Source organism: Cyprinodon variegatus, unplaced genomic scaffold (genome assembly GCF_000732505.1).
Source record: "Cyprinodon variegatus isolate N-32 unplaced genomic scaffold, C_variegatus-1.0 Scaffold1203, whole genome shotgun sequence".
In the NCBI taxonomy this organism is placed as follows: Eukaryota; Metazoa; Chordata; class Actinopteri; order Cyprinodontiformes; family Cyprinodontidae; genus Cyprinodon; species Cyprinodon variegatus.
The window spans coordinates 27055-46644 of record NW_015151656.1 but is presented as its reverse complement, the minus strand read 5'-3'; the positions used below and the strand labels follow the sequence as shown (position 1 = coordinate 46644).

Here is a 19590-nt window from a genome sequence, read left to right as displayed (position 1 = left end):
AGGTAGTTGTTAAAGTTAAGGGGTTCCATTACACTACGGGTGTCATGACTGGCTGAACCTTACGGACCCACATGCAGAATCAGGCACGGACACCAACTGAAGGGAGAAGTTTTGTTGTTAACTCAGCCAACACTGGATGGGGAAGAACCGAGAGTCGCTGGGAATACACTGCCACAGGCTGTGCAGGTGGCTGGAGGTGCACGCTAAAGGAGGAGGCGATCGTCATGGAGCTGTCACAGAGGTGGTGGAGAGCGGGCAGGCAGACAGAACCTAAGCTGCAGATGGGAACAGCTCGCAGAGTTAGACGCTGAAGGGATCAGCCCAGGAGTGCTTCAATTGAACCTGGGAATCCAGAGAGACAAGAGGTGAGCAATTAGGAACCTTTCACTGGGAATCAGACAAAACTTTCTCGTGGGGAATTTAACGCTGGCTAGATTGGTACCAGAGTATGGGGACCATCAGGCGAGGAAGAGATGGCTGCAGCTCCTTAAATCCCTCACAGGTAGATGGGTTGATGGATCTCAGGTGCTCAGACAGCCGGCCACGCCCACCTGCGGTGCTCCAGAAGAAATAGAGAAACACTCCACTTAAAGGTTCTGACATCAGGAGCCTGGGTTGTGGGAGACTTAATAATCCAACCCAAGTTACCTACAACCTTTAGAGCTTTTATGTGACCCTAGTTTGTTTCTGTGTATTTTTTAACACCACTACTGTTGCTTTGCTGTAGTGGGTCTTCCTTCTTCTTTCTGTGGTTGATTTTCCTATCTTGGAACTTTTACCTCAGTTCCCCCTTGTTTTCTGATTTTAAGGCTAATCTCTTCCCTCTTAATATAGTTTTTTATTTCAGGATTGATCCAGACTTGATCCAGGCTTGTCCATTTTATAAAACTAAACTATAGTTAGTGTATATTGTTTAGAACTTTCTCTATGGCTCTTCCAACATTAATGAGTCACATCAATTGTTTCCACAAGGTCAGTGCTGATGTCCTCCTGTTTGGCATTGTGGTATCTCATATCTGTGTGCAACTAAATTGCAAACATTTCTGTACACATTTTGCTTCCATAGAGGTGTTAAATGGCCTGAATTTATGTAGCATTTTGCTTGTCATATTACCCACTCAAAGCTGCTTACACTAGACACCCAATCGTAGTTGCACTAAGGTGCAAGCATTTATAAACCGATAGATATGAAAGTTCCTTGGGATTAAATGCCTTGCCCAGGGACAGATTGAAATGTAACACAAGGAAGCTGGAATCAAAGTGACAAATCTCAATTGCAGGACTACTACTATTCCCACTGTGCCAGTCAACAAAAAGTACTAAGATATACCACACATGTACTGAGAAATTAACCAGATTAACACCATTAATAATGCTTTTATATAGCCTTTGGCTAATTAAAGTAGTTCACACACCAAAAAAGATCAGACCATAAAGATAATATGTGGATGTATAACATCATCTGGTTTGATGGAGATGCTTTTAAAGAAATCGTTAAAGTACACATAAAGGAAATAAGTTGTCAGACACAGTAATGATCACATTTATTTTGAAAAGTGCAACAGTGTTCTTTGAATTCTTGTGCCACTGAAAATGTTTTTTTGTGTAAATCAGATTGCATAGCCTTTCCTTTCCTTAGGAGGTAATCTTGATAAAACTGGGATTCTGCCCGTTCGAAGCCCTGCTAATCCAAGATAAGTTCCTTCCTTATGCATCTTATATATTTTATATCTTCAATGTCTTGGAGAAATCATCCTTACAAATAAATCAAGATCATTTTGAATTTGAGATAAACAGAGCCATGCTTTAATCTGCATTTGGAGTTAACGTAGGATTTATGAAAAATAGGCATTTCTTGAAGAAAATGTTAAACTGAAGATTATTTGATACACATTCTTTAATCATCCTTTGCTATATGAACAATTAAATTTTTTTCATAAAGTTTGAATTATATAAGCCTTGCAAACCATCCCATTTCAACGTTTTTAAGGATAACAGAACATCTTCCTGTTTGTCATGTCTGAGGCTGAGGAGAGGCTGAGGAGAATCAGTGCTGAGGCAGCTGGTTTCTCTGTTTTCATGTCACTGGAGACTTCAGTGATTAGGATGGCTTTAAATCTAATTCATGTCTATAGAGATCAGTGTCACAAATCTCAGTGCGCTGGCTTCCAATAATGATATTCTTAAAAACGCATACATTACTGCCAGCTGTCACGCAGCCATGCACTGTTTAATGCATGTCGTATCTCATTTTAAAAGCTCTGATTTAACCAGCTTGCTGTAGTTTGTCCTTTAGGCTCCTTGACAGCAGTGTCATTTAAATAATTTCTCTCTCAGATTTTCACTGCTGTGGCTGTTGAAGTCGACAGTTGATGAATAAGAGAGACCCCCCTGCCGAAGGATCAGGAGCAGGGCTATCGTACTTCATGTTGACTGAAGGGCAAATGTTTTATAACCCTAAATGAATTATTGAATTTATACAGTGTTGTTTTTGGAAACCTTACAAGTTTTAGTCTTAGTCTTTTGGATGAAAACGCTCATTAGTTATAAGCAGGACTAGTCATTTCATACCCAAAAGTTTTAGTCAGGTTTTAGTCAACAAAACTGAAAAAAAAAAAAAAAAGATCTAGTTATAATTTGATTTAGAGTTTCTTTTTATTAACTCCCTGTAGTTAAGTAAACAAGTGAATAGAAAAAGTGTCATACAGGTTAATTTATATACATATATATTATGCACTTCATTACTGCATGTGTTTAAACACACATTTTACTAAATACATAATTGTTGTTTATCCAAATTGTTTCTTGGGCTGATAAAATGCCAAAAGTCCCTATATTAAAAAATAAAAATAAAATGTTCAGCTTGGAGCTCCAAGCTGACACAGCAGAACAAATACATTTTCATTCAGGTGATTCTCTCTCCCTCCTCATCATTCTCTGTCCATGCAGTGCTTGCCTAATTCAGATTCGCTTTCACGGAACCCTCTAATTGTTTTGAGGAACGCATGTTTCCAAACTTAGTAGATCAACACTGTGTTCGCAAATCACAATGATAAATCATTAAAACCATTCATAACTAGCTATGAAAATATACACTAGCTCACCAATTATATCTAACCATTGCTGCCTAATTACTGCAAGAATCCACCCAATAAACATAAATTGATTTATACAACATATTACATAACAGCTACCAATGGATTAGACAAAACTGCTGCTCTTATGACTCTGTTACCTAAAAAGCCACTGCTGTTCAAAATTGCTACCCTGGCTACCGTAATAGCACTCTACACACTGTCACGTCTTGGTTCTGTTAGGTTTTCTTTGAGTTTTCACTTTCATGTTGATTCACGTTTTTCTAGTTTTATTGGTTAGATTCCTATTTTGTTGTGTTTTCTGAATGTATTTGAATTCTTAGGTTTTCCTTTGTTGCCCTCTGTTGCCCTCTTGTGTTGGTCCCCTTCCTAGAAGCCTCTGTTCACACCTGCTCCCAATCAGCTCGTTAGTCCTGTCTCTGTTCAGTCAGCCATAAATACTCTCCCTGTGCAGTTCCTTGGTGATGGTTCCTTGTCTTTCCCCACCTTTCCCTGGCTTTAGTGCATGTCATCCCTTATGTCTCCATGGTTCTGGTTTGTCTTGCATTTTTAAGTTGGATTTTTGGATTCCTGCCTTTGTTACTTGTGCTTACTCCATTAAAACCATAAGAACTCACCTCTGCCTCCCTGTCTCTGCATTTGGGTCCTCAAAACCTCAACCAAACCCTGATACACACAGCATAAAATGCTAAAATCAGACAGTTAAAGTTGGCACAGACCAGAAATTGGGAAATTTGGTCAACAAATTCTTCTGGTTTTTTACATAAAGCTACAAGACTACTTGGGATAACAAAGTACATATAAACCAACATTATTAACATATTATAATGTGCCGATAGAACGTAATCAAGGAGACAAACTTTTCTGAATATGACACTTTCTGTCCAGCCATAAATCTCTATATTTTTCAGAGCAGTACAAAACGATTGTTAGAGATAGATGTTGGAAATGTTAACTGTGTACTCTGCTTTATATGAAATGTAAGATGATCTATGTATTTCTGTTATAACCCCATTTTGAAACTCTGAGGTTTGTCTGTGTGTGCAGGAACCTGTAGCTTTAGACTGAGGAGAGTCAGAAAAAGCTGGAATTCTGAGTTAGTATTCTGCAGAAAATAGCTAAGCCAGATACATGCAGACTATATCTTGACAGGGCATTGCTTTAGGATAAATAGCCAGGAAACTTAAGCTTGGAGCCAAACCATTGTTTGCACTCTGATGCTACGTTCACACCTAAAGCAGCAAAGGCAGCAGGAGCAGCTAGTTTAAGTGCAAAGTCAATGGTTCATGCAGCAAAACATCCTGCAGCGCGTTTTGAGCATCTGAAGCAGCACGTCGTGAGCTTCTGAGCATCTGAGCACTGCAAACGCAGCAGCTGCTGGAGTTAAAAAAATTAAACTTTTGCTGCTTGACGCACCACATTAACCAATCAGAGAAGTTGATCTGGGAGCTGGCAGGGAGACAAACACATCGCTGATGATACAGATCACCATGATCACTCCTCTGAAACAGTTTATGAACGCCTAAATTAACTCAAAATGCCGAAATCTGCAAACATATTCACTTTTATTATCCTCGTGTCTGTAGTTTAGATTATGTACATAAAAAACGCCTTCCAAACGCCACGGCAAATTGCGAAGAGACGACTGGGCCCTAGGCTGCTGTTGAGTGGGATTCCTACTGCACCGTCAGTATGTGGGGGTCCGAGCAGATCCGACAGTGACATAATATTTGAAGGCAGGATGGTAATCTGGATGAACTGACTGCACTGATGAAGTTTTCAGGTGGACTTTCTCACTGAAAAACATTAAAACTAATTTATTACCACTGATCACAGCAAATATAGCTGCTATTGTTACAGGAAAGAAAGGATAGGGTAGCTCTGCCCAACACGCATCAGATTCACTTTTCCACTGTGCAGCTAGAGCAGCAAAGATGCTTCAGCCGCGCATCAGAACTGAACTGTACAAGCATGAAAAATGAAGCAGCACACACGTTTTTGCTGCTCCTGCTGCTTGCGGTCTGAACGTAGCATTAAACTGCAAACACTGAGCTGTGATCCTGGCCTTTCACTGTATTATGTATTTATGATCAATATTTTGTTATACTTGACTAGAATAAATTCTGTTGATAAAGAAAAAAGATTAATAATTATACATCAAAGACATTTTTTCCTTTTTTACATTACTCTGTGAACTCTCCCATCATGAATAAAGAGCCTTCATTGAACTAATGTTACAGCAACCAACTCAGCTTTACTTTTGCAGGAATATCAGAAAACCTTAAGGTGCTGCTGTGGTATTTTCCCATAATCGTTTAAGGTTGCGTTAACCACTGTCTGTCTCTAAAATATATTGGATTTTCTTTTGAATTTATCCTCTTTAAACTATACCCACAGCAATTTCCAAAGTGTGTGACCACCAAGCTGAAGTCCTTTACTATGCTGCAGCTGCTCTCAGGTGGTTAAAAGCAGGGTCAAATAATCACAGCGTGAGGAGCAGCACTGTTGATCCTTCAGCTTTGACAAACATATTACATGCATAATAGACAAAAATTTGTCCTTGATTTTGTTTGTCTGACAAATCAGTAACATTTTCTTCTTGTCGCCATCTGGTCTTCCTCAAGAACTCAAGTACTTGTCCACATCTTTAGCCATCCATTAATTATGTTTATTTTGTTGCCATCTAGTTATCTTCATGAAAATAAAGCTTTGTCAATTAAATGTTTTTTTTATTTTTTTATTAATGTCATTGTTCATGAAAAAAACAGAAACTTCAACAACAACTAATTATTTCAGGTATGTCTGTTTTTTCAATATTAAAGCTACAGTGTGTAATAATTACAGGGATATACAGTCAGAAATGTAATATATTATACATAACTATGTTATTTTATCATCATCTACGAGCTCAGCCTCTTAACCTTAATATTTGCGTTGCCTTAGAATTCGTTATTTATAATTACATAGGAGCGGGTCTCGCAGCCATGGAGGCAGACATCTTTGCGCTACGGCAGCGCAGAGCCAATAAACTGGAGATTGCGAGATCGCCAAAACGTCACAACGATGTAGAAAAAATAACGGGTATATTTATTATCTTAAGTCTACATGAAATCTATAACCTACACAGACTAATGAAATACTATCTGTAAAATTATCTATGTAAACAAACCTCATCACTTGAGAAGGTAGGTGATGCGGACGTTGTGGAAGACATTTTGTCCCGTAACGCTCGCCGTATTGTTGGGGGGGAGAAGCGGTGGGGGGGAGATGTTCATGTTGCTGCAGTCTGCAGTCTGACCGCTAGATGTCGCTAAAAGTTACACACTGTAGCTTTAAACTCGGTTAAATTTTTTTTGATTTAAGGGACCTTGTTTGCTACACCTTTAATCTGAAATTTAAAAGTTAAAACCTTTGCTTTAGTTTTTAGGACTCCTGAACTGTATGTCTGTTCTGTTTTTTTTTTCTATTTGGAATTAAATGTTTAAATACATAATACAATTAAGTTTCATTTGCTGTTTGCCTAAGTAATGTTTTTTTTTTTATCTGCTTTATTTACAGGCTTCTTTCTTTAAAAAACTGCTTCAAAGCTTTACTTTGAGTGAATTCCACATGTTTCAGTCACATGGATTTATTGTGGTGTTTAAAAACAACTCAGTTGACAGGATATGAGATCTTTTTTTTGGGGAAGGATTGTTCGAAATGAGCGACATTCCGATCAACTTTGTTTTGTTTTTTTTTCAACAGATGAAGAACTGCTAAAATGATGATCAGATTAGACATAAATACATTAATTTATTCTGTGGTTAAAAAGGAATTACCTTAAGGTTAGTATTAGAATTCATTCTGTGATATAAACCTACTGAGTGTACCAGTAGGTAGGAGGCTCAATCTGAAGCTATTCTATGGGGTTGATTACCACTTTTTTTTTTCTTACTTTAATTAGAAAATCCAGGTGTATGATTATCTAAGCAACAGCAAAAATTAAATGATGTAGATTTAGTCAAAGGTAAATATAAAAAAAATAAAATAAAAAACATTACAGATATGGCAATGACAATGCAAAACACAAGCGGCATTTCTGTTTCTACAGCATGTGCATCCGATAACTAATCGGGGCTTCTGTTGTAGGAATTACTGGATCAATGCAGAGTGGCACTAAGGAGATTTGCTTGGACTCTGCTGAGATCTTAAGGAAGCCTTTAATAAGCCTTTAAGCTGGAATAGTGGCCTTCAGCTTTTCTGCATGTTGGCTCCATGGGGTTTAGGTAAGGCTGTTTGGTGACCAATCACTGGACATTTTCAAAAACTAAAAAGTGAAAAGTCAGACTCATTCTTGTTGGTAATAATGACACTCTTTCCAAATCTCCTTTTATCCTTTCTACAACAAGTCTTTGTTTTCTCATCCCAGACTAAGAATCTACACTTGCCTTCACATTCAATTCAAATTAGTTCAATTCTGTTTACTTATATAGCGCCAATTCACAACACATGTCATCTCAAGGCACTTTGCAGAAACAATTCAACCATATCATACAGCCAGACTGGTTAAATGTTTGAAACTGTGTGCGAGAGCATGCACAAGCCCCTTTCACCTAATTTGACTAGCAGTGATGTGAAATGTATTTCTCCAAATAGTGTTCCAAACTGTACCAGATAAACGGTGCTTTCTAGTTTTCTCTTTTGAGGCCTTTCTCTTCTTCTCCTACATTTCATAGACACTCTTTCTCTTACCATCCTCGGCCATTTTTCCAAGAACCGTAGTGAGAAAGGTGAGCTTCGATGGCTGACTGACAGTGAAGCTCACACATATACACCTGAAAGTAGGCATGCACAGAAATATATCACCAGAATGATTGACAATTAGGAGGACCACTTATTTTGATGATCCAACCGGAAAAAGAACATCCTCCACTACACCTTTAACTGTCTCCATCTCTCTCTGTTTACTTGTTCCTATCCTTGTCCACAGTTTTATGTCATCATGGGTTTTTGTTATTTTAATGGTCCCGTAAATGCCACCACAAACTACTGATGATTCAGCTCTCAGCTGCCCATCCCATCACTCAAAACACATTTCTATAATCACTCTGATCCTGCAGCAGCATCACAGGATACAGTTTTAATTTTGTATCATCTTTAAAATTCTTTATCTAATTTTTAAAGCCATCCACAACCACCATCCTCTATATCAACCTGACCTTGATTGACCTTTTCCTTCTCTAAAGCTGTTCATGTTTAATTCTAACATTACAAAGTTAGTGTTGAACTTGTTAACATCCACTTATTTAGATTTCTTTAGGTTTTCGTGTTGAGTTCAAAGCTGACAGAGTTTAACACTGATGAAAGCATCACATGTTCAAAATAAATCCAACTGAATACCCGCATGGTTATAAAAGTAAGGAAAGTAAATTTGTGGAGAAGCAGAGAGCAAGCTTTCCAATCTACTCTTTTTTGGTTTGGTCTGTAATAACCTACAGGGAAAGTTTTGGGGGATATTGCATCAAATTTCACTAATCTTACATTGACCAAACTGCTGGAGCTGGGGGTTTAACTTTCTAGCACTTGCTGAAGCTGCAACAACAAATATTTTCTTCACAGCTGGATCTATATATAAGTACATACAAACACACACACACCTCTGCATTCCCAGGTTTCCTGCTGTTCTCCTGAGACTATGTTGCTGAATATTGATGAAGTCTTGATGTTAGTCATTTTTTCCTGCAGCTTTTCTTGTTGGATCTGTTGGGAGTTTTTTAGACTTTATAAGAATTCATTAAATTTTATCTCAGTTTTGAAAAAAATGAAAGCGCATCAGAACTTGACTTTAGGAGTTTAGGCATCAGAACACGATAATAAAATCCTCTGGTCCTCAGCAACTAAGAACATGTAAACACAGAAAGGTGGAGAAATTTCAGCACTCACTAGATGGTTACGAAAACACAGCAGTACAGTGGGTTCTTGTTTTACCTGCTATAAAAAACAAAGATAACACTCTTTTGTTGGGAAGCTTAAAAAGACAAATTCTGTCACTGTTCAGCTCAAAATAATTTTGCCCAATAATAGATTCTTTCTGTTGATGTGGCTGATTTTGGTTAGTTTTTTTCTCATCTATTAAGAATCACACTTAAACAAAACCGAGTCCCTAATCACTAGATTTCTTTTTGTAATATCACAAGTTTTCAAATTTCCCTTTTCCAAATGATGTTGTGATTTATCCCTCCTTTTTGGTCCAGTCCTTGCATCTTGAAGATTTCCATTCTTTGGCTGAATAAAAGAATAATTTATTTTTCTTTTCTTTATTTGGCTAAAACATTATAAAGCTTCTCTTTTCATGAGATCCGTGTTTCTCAGAATCTCACCACTCGGCTGTGCTCAAATTCTGACCCTTTTTAATTAAAATCCGACTCTCACTGTGAGAAAATTCTTCTCTAAAAAGACAAACAGATGCAGAATATTTCTAGCCAAAGCCACTTATTATTTTCAGCTATTATACAGACATATCTAATATCATTATCAGTTTAGCCACTAGTATTTGTTTTGTAAAGATTGCACAACTAATTCTCTATTTTTTTTTTCTGTACATACTTCCAGTTTAGTCAGAAATTATTTACAATTTCTAGCCACATCCAGTAGAATGCGCCTTTAAACTTATCAATATATTATTTGATAGAAACATGCAGACTTCCCCCTTTAAAATAAACCTGCCCTACTGCCAAATCATTTTTCTTTCCGTTTCAGTACATATGAAAATTTGAGTCTCTTCTATGCTGATAAGACTTTTTCTTTATTTTTTATTTACAGAAAGAGCCATTTCTTTCTTTTTTTCCTTAGATAGAAAACTTTGAATCAATTAGACTGTATGATCTGGTGAACTGTAAAGTGCCTTGAGATGGCATTTGTTGTGAATTGGCGCTATAGAAATAAACAGAATTTAAATTGAATTTAATTGAACTTTAAACATTGGAAAAATTGCAGAAACTGGAGCAGCTTGTGTCTTGAATTCAGTTTGCCCTGAGTTGTGGCTGGTGAGTGAGAGAAATCTCCTCCTCATCCTTAGGATTCAGTGGCTTTCCTGTTTCCGGTATTGCAGGATTGATTTCATTAATAAAATATTACAAAATGAAAGTATTTCATAATGTGTTTTCGCAATGCTGAGCATATGTATAATTTTTTCTGATACAACATTGTCCTTGAGACCCTCATTAACTTGGAGCTATTACCCTTACAAGGGTAAAACATTTCAGCTCCAGTCTTAATTTTCATTAAGCTTTTATCATAAGGGAAAAAAAAACCTATTAAGCCTGTAATTTGTTTTAAGATGTTTCTTTAAACTACGTTGGTTATGATCTTCCATGTGTTCCTTTTTCTTTAGTATCAAACTCGTTGTTATGAGATGAGTACCTGAGATCGTACCTGCTCCTGTGCTGCCATGATTAGTGCTTCTGTGTTCTCTCTAAAAGGATTTTGTATTATCAGCCACCTTAGCTATCTGTCAGTGGTACATCCACTGATCTCTATTTATTCCCTGGATTGTATATATATATATATATATATATATATATATATATATATATAGTTTTTAATCAAATTATTTATAATTTCATTACATATATACATCATTGTCTAAAGAGGAGATGAGCAGTGCGTGGATGCAATGTGTATATGATAAATAATAATTATATATTATATATATAATATGTATATAACATCTCTCACATGGTTGTACAACTGATGACATGTTTTCTTAACTTCATACTTCAACCATGGCTCCCCTGATGAGTCCTAATAACCAAAATCCTATGAAAAATGTAAACTGTAAAAATTACAAATTTTGCACTGTGAATGAAAATATCTGAAACATGTTTTCTTTGTAGGAATTTTTTTTTTAATTAAGTTTATTTATTGATTGATTTAGTTATTTGATCTGCAGTTGAATTTAGTTAGTAAAGATTGAGTTAGTTTAAATCTTTAGGATACTACTGTACAATGCTTCCAGTTAAAGGAAAACTTATCCCATCCGCAAAAACTCCACAGTTTTTGTGTGTAAAAAGCCCTCTTTGGTTTTTCTTCTTTCTGGCACCAGATCACATAATCTTTTGGACTCTGTAAATGCATTAGTACATTTTGGCCCTCTAAGACTAAAGATTTGTTCAGATCTCTCTGAAACGTTACAAGAGATTAAAAGAAAACAAGAAATTGCAAAGAAACAAGCAAGACATTTCTAGTTTAAAAGGGTCTCATGGTCCAGTTTGCAATCAGTTCAATCATATCCACAATGAAAGACAGACCTGTACTTTCTTTGTAAAAAGGAGTTCTCTGTGCTCCCTAGTGGACACACTTTTATAAAAGAAGTTAAATAAAAAAGAGGACTCTCTGATGCTGCTTAACCTGGAATAACAAACTCTACTTTTTAATTGGACACCGTCTTCTGACCCAGTTACTGTTCTGCCTCCAGTGAAATGTGTGCACTTTACTGAAGAAGTGTGTAAACACATGCCAACAAACTAATGAAGAAAGAAGCCGTGGATGAAACGTTTGTGCTAAAGCCGACTGAACTCTGACAATATCGGATGCTACAACAAACTTGGACCAATTAAAAAGGCATAATGAGGACATGTAGCAGCAGAGCAAACAAAATGACTTCTGGTTTTTAAATGAGGTTCCAGCTGTTTTCCCCTATTAAATTGATATGTTGTTTTAATGAATGCTGCTGTATTTGCATGCTCATGAACTCTCTAACTTGCCAAGTGACCTGGCAGAGACACCTGACATTCATCAGCTCAGCCTCTGCACCAGCAGATCAGTGGCTGTGAGCTGTGCTGTCACATATCCAATACGGAAAAAACATAATAAGAAACTGTGGCGCTAGCGGAATTAGATTTATAGGTGAGCCACTATTAATGACCTTCACCTATTCTTTGGGAAATGTAAAGATCGTGCAATACTGTTTTTGATTTTATAGTTGATCTCCAAATTCGCTAGGTTGAAAAAACCCTGTCGAAGAACACCACAAACAGGATCCAAGTCAATGCTGAGCCCTGCCAGAGGGCTGCCCTGCTATGAGAACATTCCACATGTTTTCAGAGTATGCAGTGTTGCCGTCTGCATGATAGTTATTGTATTATCCTTCAAGACAATGTCTTAGAATCAGAATGAGCGATTGCAAACCTTTTTAGCAAGTTTTAAAAGGGTTGGATCTGATGCTCAGATCATGTCATAAGCTGTTGTTCATGTGCTGTATTCCCTACCGTGAACAGTATCTATCAAAAGGGAAGAAATGTGAGTGGTTTGTGCTTAGCTATTGTTCATTAATGCTCTCAGGGTGGGAAAAATGGCCAGTGTATTTCAATCCAACAAACAAACTATTGATCTTAACATGCTTAAGAATCTGATTCTACACAGCGCAATGAAAGAAGTTTGAACAGCCTGGTAAATCATGTTGTCTTTACATTCCATATAGGGCCTGTTGTGTGTGTTTTTCTTTTCTTTTTCTTTTTTCAGGTAACACCTTTGCAACAAGGTTGTCCTTCCATTCATTCAGATGTTTCTTTAACAGTATTGTCCAATGTAAGCATTGTTGCAAAACATTTTTTTTTCATGAAAAAAAGAGAATCCTTACGTCTATTTACCTTAGCAGGATAATGTGTCCTGCTTTATCAGAGCTCAAGGTTCCGTAGGATACATAGATAAACAAATCAGGTCCATGGAGTTCCCACCTTCCATCTTAATGGACCTGGATGATCTAGTGCCAACACCATACTGACATCCATACATTAATGGATCAATCCTGTTTTCGCTGCAGATGAGGACCAAGACTATTATTTAGGTACTATTCTACCTGACTAGTCTGAATACAATTGATGTATTTAGGTTCTCCAGTGGTATACTTGTCTGGTTATCTTTATCATCGTTTTTTAGTTTCTGTTTAACTCACACTTTCAAGTAAACAATGGAATAAATAATTACATCACCGAAACATAATAATTTTATTATCCATTATAAGAAAATCTGACGTCTTAAGATATTTAGTTTCTAAACAAGCATATTAATGATTATAGAACGCAACATGACCTCATCCTACACTTGAACTCTTTATTTACATTCTTTACCAGAAGTTGCAGAAGTACTAACATAAGTGTTGCATATTGCTATAAATAAGAAATGATTGCAGAAATGAAGGCTGTTAAAATAAATACCTGATCAGTATGTTAAAAAGGTCCCTAATTTGTTGACTAATCTTTTGCACAGCAATATTTTTCTTTTATATGTTACACTAATCCTATTTAGTAATCTTGATGAAACTCAAATTCCTATTAAGCTTTCTTGCCTTGAAACAATAAATATGGAACACACAGAAGTGGGAAGTGTACTGATGAAACCAAAGAGTTTGATGAGGCTCTGACCTGAGCCTGCAACAGCTCCCCCTGGAATAAAAGGCAGTGTAATTGAAATTTTCCCACATCCAGAGCATCAGACGTGAGCAGAATGAAGGTCTATCAGTCGACTCATGCAGAGCAGCTCAATGCTACTCCACTGGTCCCAGACTTTAAAGCACAGGCCACCACATGCTGAAAAACAGGCCCAAAGTCCTCTGTTATTTCAATCAGAGCAGCCTTCAAAGAGCGCCACCCCCCACCCCACTTCCTGTTCCCTGGAGCCCAGGCCTGCAAAGGTAAGGCATACGAGTGAAGTGCTAAATGTGTTCATTTGCAGGCGGCCCTCATTTTATCGATGTTTCAAAGCTGCCTGATAGATGCTGCATGAGGCGCACTCGGCAGGGAAAGTCACTTAACCAAAGGGCATCTGTCAGCAAAGAAAATGGCTTCATGCATTTCCAGCAATAGCTGATGAATCTTTTAATGACACAAATTCAATTAACAAAAATCCGACCCACGTCCACTTTGTAGAGTTTACAAAACTTTCCAAGAACTATAACTATCAAACATTACCGTTAAAAGGTCAACAGTTAGGCTTTTATGAACTTTTCCCCAAATACAAAAAGTTTAAGTTGTTAGCAATGGCAGATTATAAGGTGCACATATGGATAAAAGAAATATAGAACACTGATTGCCGTTAAACAGGTCTGAAGGTTGTGCTGCACCTGACTAATTATCTCCTTCAGTGCAATAAAGTAAATTTAAAAGTAAAAAAAACCTTTTTGTAAAGGAGCAAGGCAATTCAAAATGCTTTACATCGTGAAAACATCAAAACAAATCTGTAGTAAAATTGTTAAACTACTGAAGACAGAATTATTGATATAAAGTAATTTTGTATTGAAATCATGCAGTAGGATATACCAGGGGGCTCCGAGTTATTGTGAATTAAATAGGCTTATTTTTAACACCAATATCCTTCATTAAGTAGGACCATGGCATCACTCTGATTAATAGTTATTAAAAACCCATCACTTTGCGGTGACGCCAGGGAGAGAATCCTTTTGGACCCAACTTAATGGATGAAGTTATTAATTTAAAGTTTTATCTCCATGTTCACAAAGGTCACTCTAATTTTTAAGCAATAATGTTCTATAAAATTTGAGGTAAGTATGTCCTACTCTGCACCACATTTCAAATGTTGTAGAGATCTTGAGAGTGTCTCTGAGTTCCTATAATCTAAATCTACAATGTGCTTATCTACAGTAATTCATTTTGTTTAGTAATACAAACATGTTTCTTGTTAGGTGAAAAAATCACCTGACCACCAACATAAGCCTTAAGAGCCTCCCAGGCGTAAGAAATAGGGACAACTGGTGTCATATTAATTTCTAAAATCTAGAAAATTTGATTGGGTTTGAATTTTATAAATTTCTTTACTGAACAAAAGAGTTGGAAATCTGTAGAGCAGTTTCTATACCAAGTATGGTTAATATAAATAGTACAGGTGCATTGTCAGATAATAGTATGGTAATCATATGAATCGCTGTGTGAAGTTAATTTGTTATCACCAAAGTAGTTGAGTCTGCTGAATATTTTATGAGCTTGTGAAAGAATCTCTGTCACGTTGGTGCAAAAAGTGACAACTATCTGAAATACCACAGGTCAAAGGAAAGGACTGTAAATAAGAAGCTGATTTTATAATTGGATGTCCAGTTCTTGCAGATGATCTATCCATCCCAGCAGCTTAACATAAATTTAGTCAACCCTATAATAAGTAAATGGTAATTCAAACAAGGCAGGAGGCCAAAGACGAGGGCTTATATGTTTGTTAATGTTAGCCTGATAAACCAGACTAAATGTGAGATTAAATGTGTAACTTAGTCTGGCCCCGATGAATGAGACATTGGAAGATTTTTTAATGAGAACAAGCCGTTGTTTTTCAAACCATGTCTGTGCCTACTGGTCAACGCTCTGATCAATGAGCGCAACTGAATGTGACGTAGTAAGCACGACAAAAAGCTAGTGGGGAATGTAAACAAACAGCCTGTCGGGAAAACGGCGAATACATCCTTTTCAAAAATAAATGAGCATAGAGCCTCTTCCTGCTCACAGAAATTGTTTTTTTAAAAATACTCATTAAATCGGTAAATGGAACATATAGTGACGCTTTAAAGTTTAATATTCTCGCCTCAAAATAACTTAAAATGTACTTTTATTGAACAACAGCAACAGAAGAGAGAAGTTTTAACTTTCAGTGGAGCGCTCCATTGAAAGCTGCTGCTGCAGTAGTGCATGCTACTGTTCAATAGTTATTTCCATCTTCCTTATTGTGCTTTCTCCAGCTTTGTCGTCCCACCCTGAAAACCCAGCCCGCTTTTACATCCAAAAATTCTAAATACATCTCTGTGTTGTAAATGGCCCAGGGCATTGATCGAGGCTAGACCAAACTCACAGGCAAAAATGATTTTGGCCGCTGGGGCTTAATGTATCATATAGATAAAAAAAAAATCTTTTTTCTTTTTTGAGTTTTTACAGCATCAGTGGCTCGTTATTATGGACAGTAGGCTGACAAGAAAGGGGGTATGAGAGAGACATGCAGGAAAGGACCACAGGCCAGATTAGAACCGAAATTGTTAAAAATGTGTCTATTACATTGAAGGCGGAATGCAAAAACCTTCCAATTAACACCTAGCTTGGCCAGCCAGACTGATACGCAGAGTATACAGCGCATCAGTTTGGTAAAGCGCTGGTACAGCTCGATTTTAAAGGCAGGACTAAGAGGGTAAATGTCATCAGGTTAGAATCAGTCAGATAACTACGGATGTGAGGCAAAAACTCCATGTGATAGACATGTGATAGACTGTTTTTGTAATTTTGTAGTCTATGAAACATTTCAAGCAATCACAGAAATCTCCAGTGAATGATTTCTGTCAGTTTTGCCTTGAAAAAATCTGAGGATATAAAAGGTCGTCGTCGTCTCCCGCTTTATCCGGAACCAGGTCGCGGGGGCAGCAGACTAAGCAGAGACTCCCAGACTTCCCTCTCCGCAGACACCTCTTCCAGCTCTGTTGGGGGAAGCCCTAGGCGCTCCCAGGCCAGCCGAGAGACATAGTCTCTCCAGCGTGTCCTGGGTCGTCCCCTGGGCCTCCTCCCGGTGGGACGTGCCTGGAACACCTCCCGAGGGAGGCGTGGAGGAGAACCGGCTCTACACTGAGCCTCTCCCGAATGACCGAGCTCCTCACCCTATCTCTAAGGGAGAGCCCAGCCACCCTGCGGAGAAAGCTCATTTCAGCCGCTTGTATCCGGGATCTCGTTCTTTCGGTCATGATCCAGATTTCATGACCATAGGTGAGGGTAGGAACGTAGACTGACCGGTAAATTGAGAGCTTTGCCTTTTCGCTCAGCTCTCTCTTCACCACGACAGACCGGTGCAGCGTCCGCATTATTGCAGCAGCCGCACCGATCCGTCTATCGATCTCCCGCTCCATTCTTCCCTCACTCGTGAACAGGACCCCAAGATACTTGAACTCCTCCACTTGAGGCAAGGACTCTCCTCCAACCTGAAGGGGACAAGCCACCTTTTTCCGGTCGAGAACCATGGCCTCGGATTTGGAGGAGCTGATTCTCATCCCGGCCGCTTCACACTCGGCTGCGAACCGCCCCAGCGCACGCTGTAGGTCTTGGCAGGAGGGAGCCAGCAGAACTACGTTATCCGCAAAAAGCAGGGACGAGATCCGCTGTTCCCCAAACCAGACCCCCTCCGGTCCTTGGCTGCGCCAGAAATCCTGTCCATAAAAGTTATGAACAGGACCGGTGACAGAGGGCAGCCCTGTCGGAGTCCAACATGCACTGGGAACAGGTCCGACTTAATGCCGGCAATGCGAACCAGACTCCTGCTCCGCTTGTACAGAGAACGGATGGCCCCTAATAAAGGGCCCCCGACTCCATACTCCTGGAGCACCCCCCACAGGGCAGCACGAGGGACACGGTTGAATGCGTTCTCCAAGTCCACAAAACACATGTGGACTGGTTGGGCAAACTCCCATTAACCCTCAAGCACCCTGCAGAGCTGGTCCACCGTTCCACGGCCAGGACGCAAACCACACTGCTCCTCCTGCAGCCGAGGTTTGACAATCAGCCGGACTCTCCTCTCCAGCACCCTGGCATAGGCCTTTCCGGGGAGGCTGAGAAGTGTGATTCCCCGATAGTTGGAACACACCCTCCGGTCCCCCTTCTTGTGGAGGGGAACCACCACCCCAGTCTGCCAATCCAGGGCGACTGTCCCCGACCTTCACGCGATGTTGAAGAGTCGTGTCAACCATGACAGCCCGACAACATCCAGAGCTCTGAGATACTCAGGACGGATCTCGTCCACCCCCGAAGTCTTGCCACCTTGGCACCGTGGCACCATGGCAGCACATATAGGTCAGAAGATATGCGAAAAGAAATATATACAAAACTTAAACAATCATCAAAAATTGTTCCAAGCTTCATTCACTTTTGGACAGTTCACTTCACTCGGTCACAGAGCCCAATGTGAGGCACACATCATCAGTTTTGGTGATGATGTTAATTTACTGGAAAAAAGGTTTCAGGCACAACTTTTAGAGGTCCAACATTATTGGCCTGTACTCTCTTCATTGGTTAACCACCTCTGGTTAACCAATGGTACTTTCTTTCCTCCCTTTTGACATGAAAATGGACTTGTAGGTTGTCCGTTTGTTTCTTTTCTAGAGGGAGCCACCTATGGAGCTAGTTTACTGTTACCTTTTCTAATATAGAAATATTATTAAGACATAGAAATATTATTGATATATAGAAATATTATTAATATATAGTGATTTAATAGTGATTCTATGTCCCGCTTGTGTATCTGCTTCTCTCTCCAAGTCTCTAGATAAGGCCACCCATACTGACCCTGGTTCTGCTCAAGGTTACTTCCTGTTAAAAGTATGTTTTTTTTTTAGAATAGAATATAATAGAAAAGAATAGAATATAATATGCCATTATTGTCCCAAAATGTGGAATTTCTGGTGTTATAGCAGCAAAAAGATTATAGTGTATCACTGTCACTGCATGTATGCCTAGTGACGGATTGCTGTAAATTATAAAATGCAAGTGAATATCTACATTAACTACATGCTAATCCATGAGGAGCATGTCCCACAAAGTCAATGACTCTAGATGGTCAGTTTGTTTTTGTTAGATAGAATTTTTTTTTTATCAATTTGACTGTGCAATCTGACTGAATGGTCTCCGTTAAATTCATTGAGATGCTATATGTTGTAAATTGGCGGTCAATAAATAAACTGAGTTAGATTGAATTGGTTTAGAGTTGTAGAGAGATGGATTGTAGATGAGATGGGTTGTTTGGAAGCAAAGGTAGTGGAGGATGATTTGAGGTTTGTTAGATTTGAGGTTGGGAAATGGGAGGCAGCCTCGAGTTGAAATAAAGGGGGCACAGTGGGGATGACTTAGTTTAGGGGGGGCATATTTGATCAGAATTACTGAAAAATAAATAATAATTAATTGTCAAAAATAATAAATTTTAAATTAATCTTGTGAAATGTATATGTAAGGAAAACCTACATGCTCTCCCTATTAGCTATCTTTTTCTATGCATGCGCACTTTCAGGCGTATATCTGTGGTTTCAAACAGCCATGGAAGCTCACCTTTCTCTAGCCTTACGTACTCAGTTCTAGTCAGAATATGAGTCTGATACTGCTCCATAGAGCTGTGATTATGGGGCGTGTTTCGAACGAAACAGGAAAAAAAATGCCTCTGCACTCAATTGGATAGACCTACAACCAATAAGAGCAACGGAGTGCGTGACGTATGTTAAGCCAGGCACAGTTGTTGTCAACAAAATCAAAGCGTGTAGTTGCACGCCTATAATAAGAAAGAGAGCCTTGATTGCGTTTCTCTGTTCCTCTTTTAAAATTAATTTGCTGTCGATATCTTCTAGAACAGACCTAATAGCAGAATCTACACACCTCAACTCTCCAGCAGCAGCCATTGTTGTTGTCACCCATGCGCGCTTAAGTCACGTGGTTGATTACGTTACTGTTGATCATCCATCCATCATCGTATAAAGCCCGCCCTGACAATTTGATTGGCC

The 19590-nt window shown here is 38.6% G+C and overlaps 1 long non-coding RNA gene across 1 annotated transcript in view; it reads right to left on the bottom strand.

Annotated features, from left to right (window-relative positions):
* Positions 1 to 461: 461 nt before the first annotated feature.
* LOC107102109 overlaps positions 462 to 19590 on the bottom strand; it is a 34670-nt gene continuing 15541 nt past the window's right edge. The window contains exon 3 of the long non-coding RNA XR_001482113.1: positions 462 to 559. This is a non-coding gene — a long non-coding RNA (uncharacterized LOC107102109). The remainder of the gene's footprint in view (positions 560 to 19590) is intronic.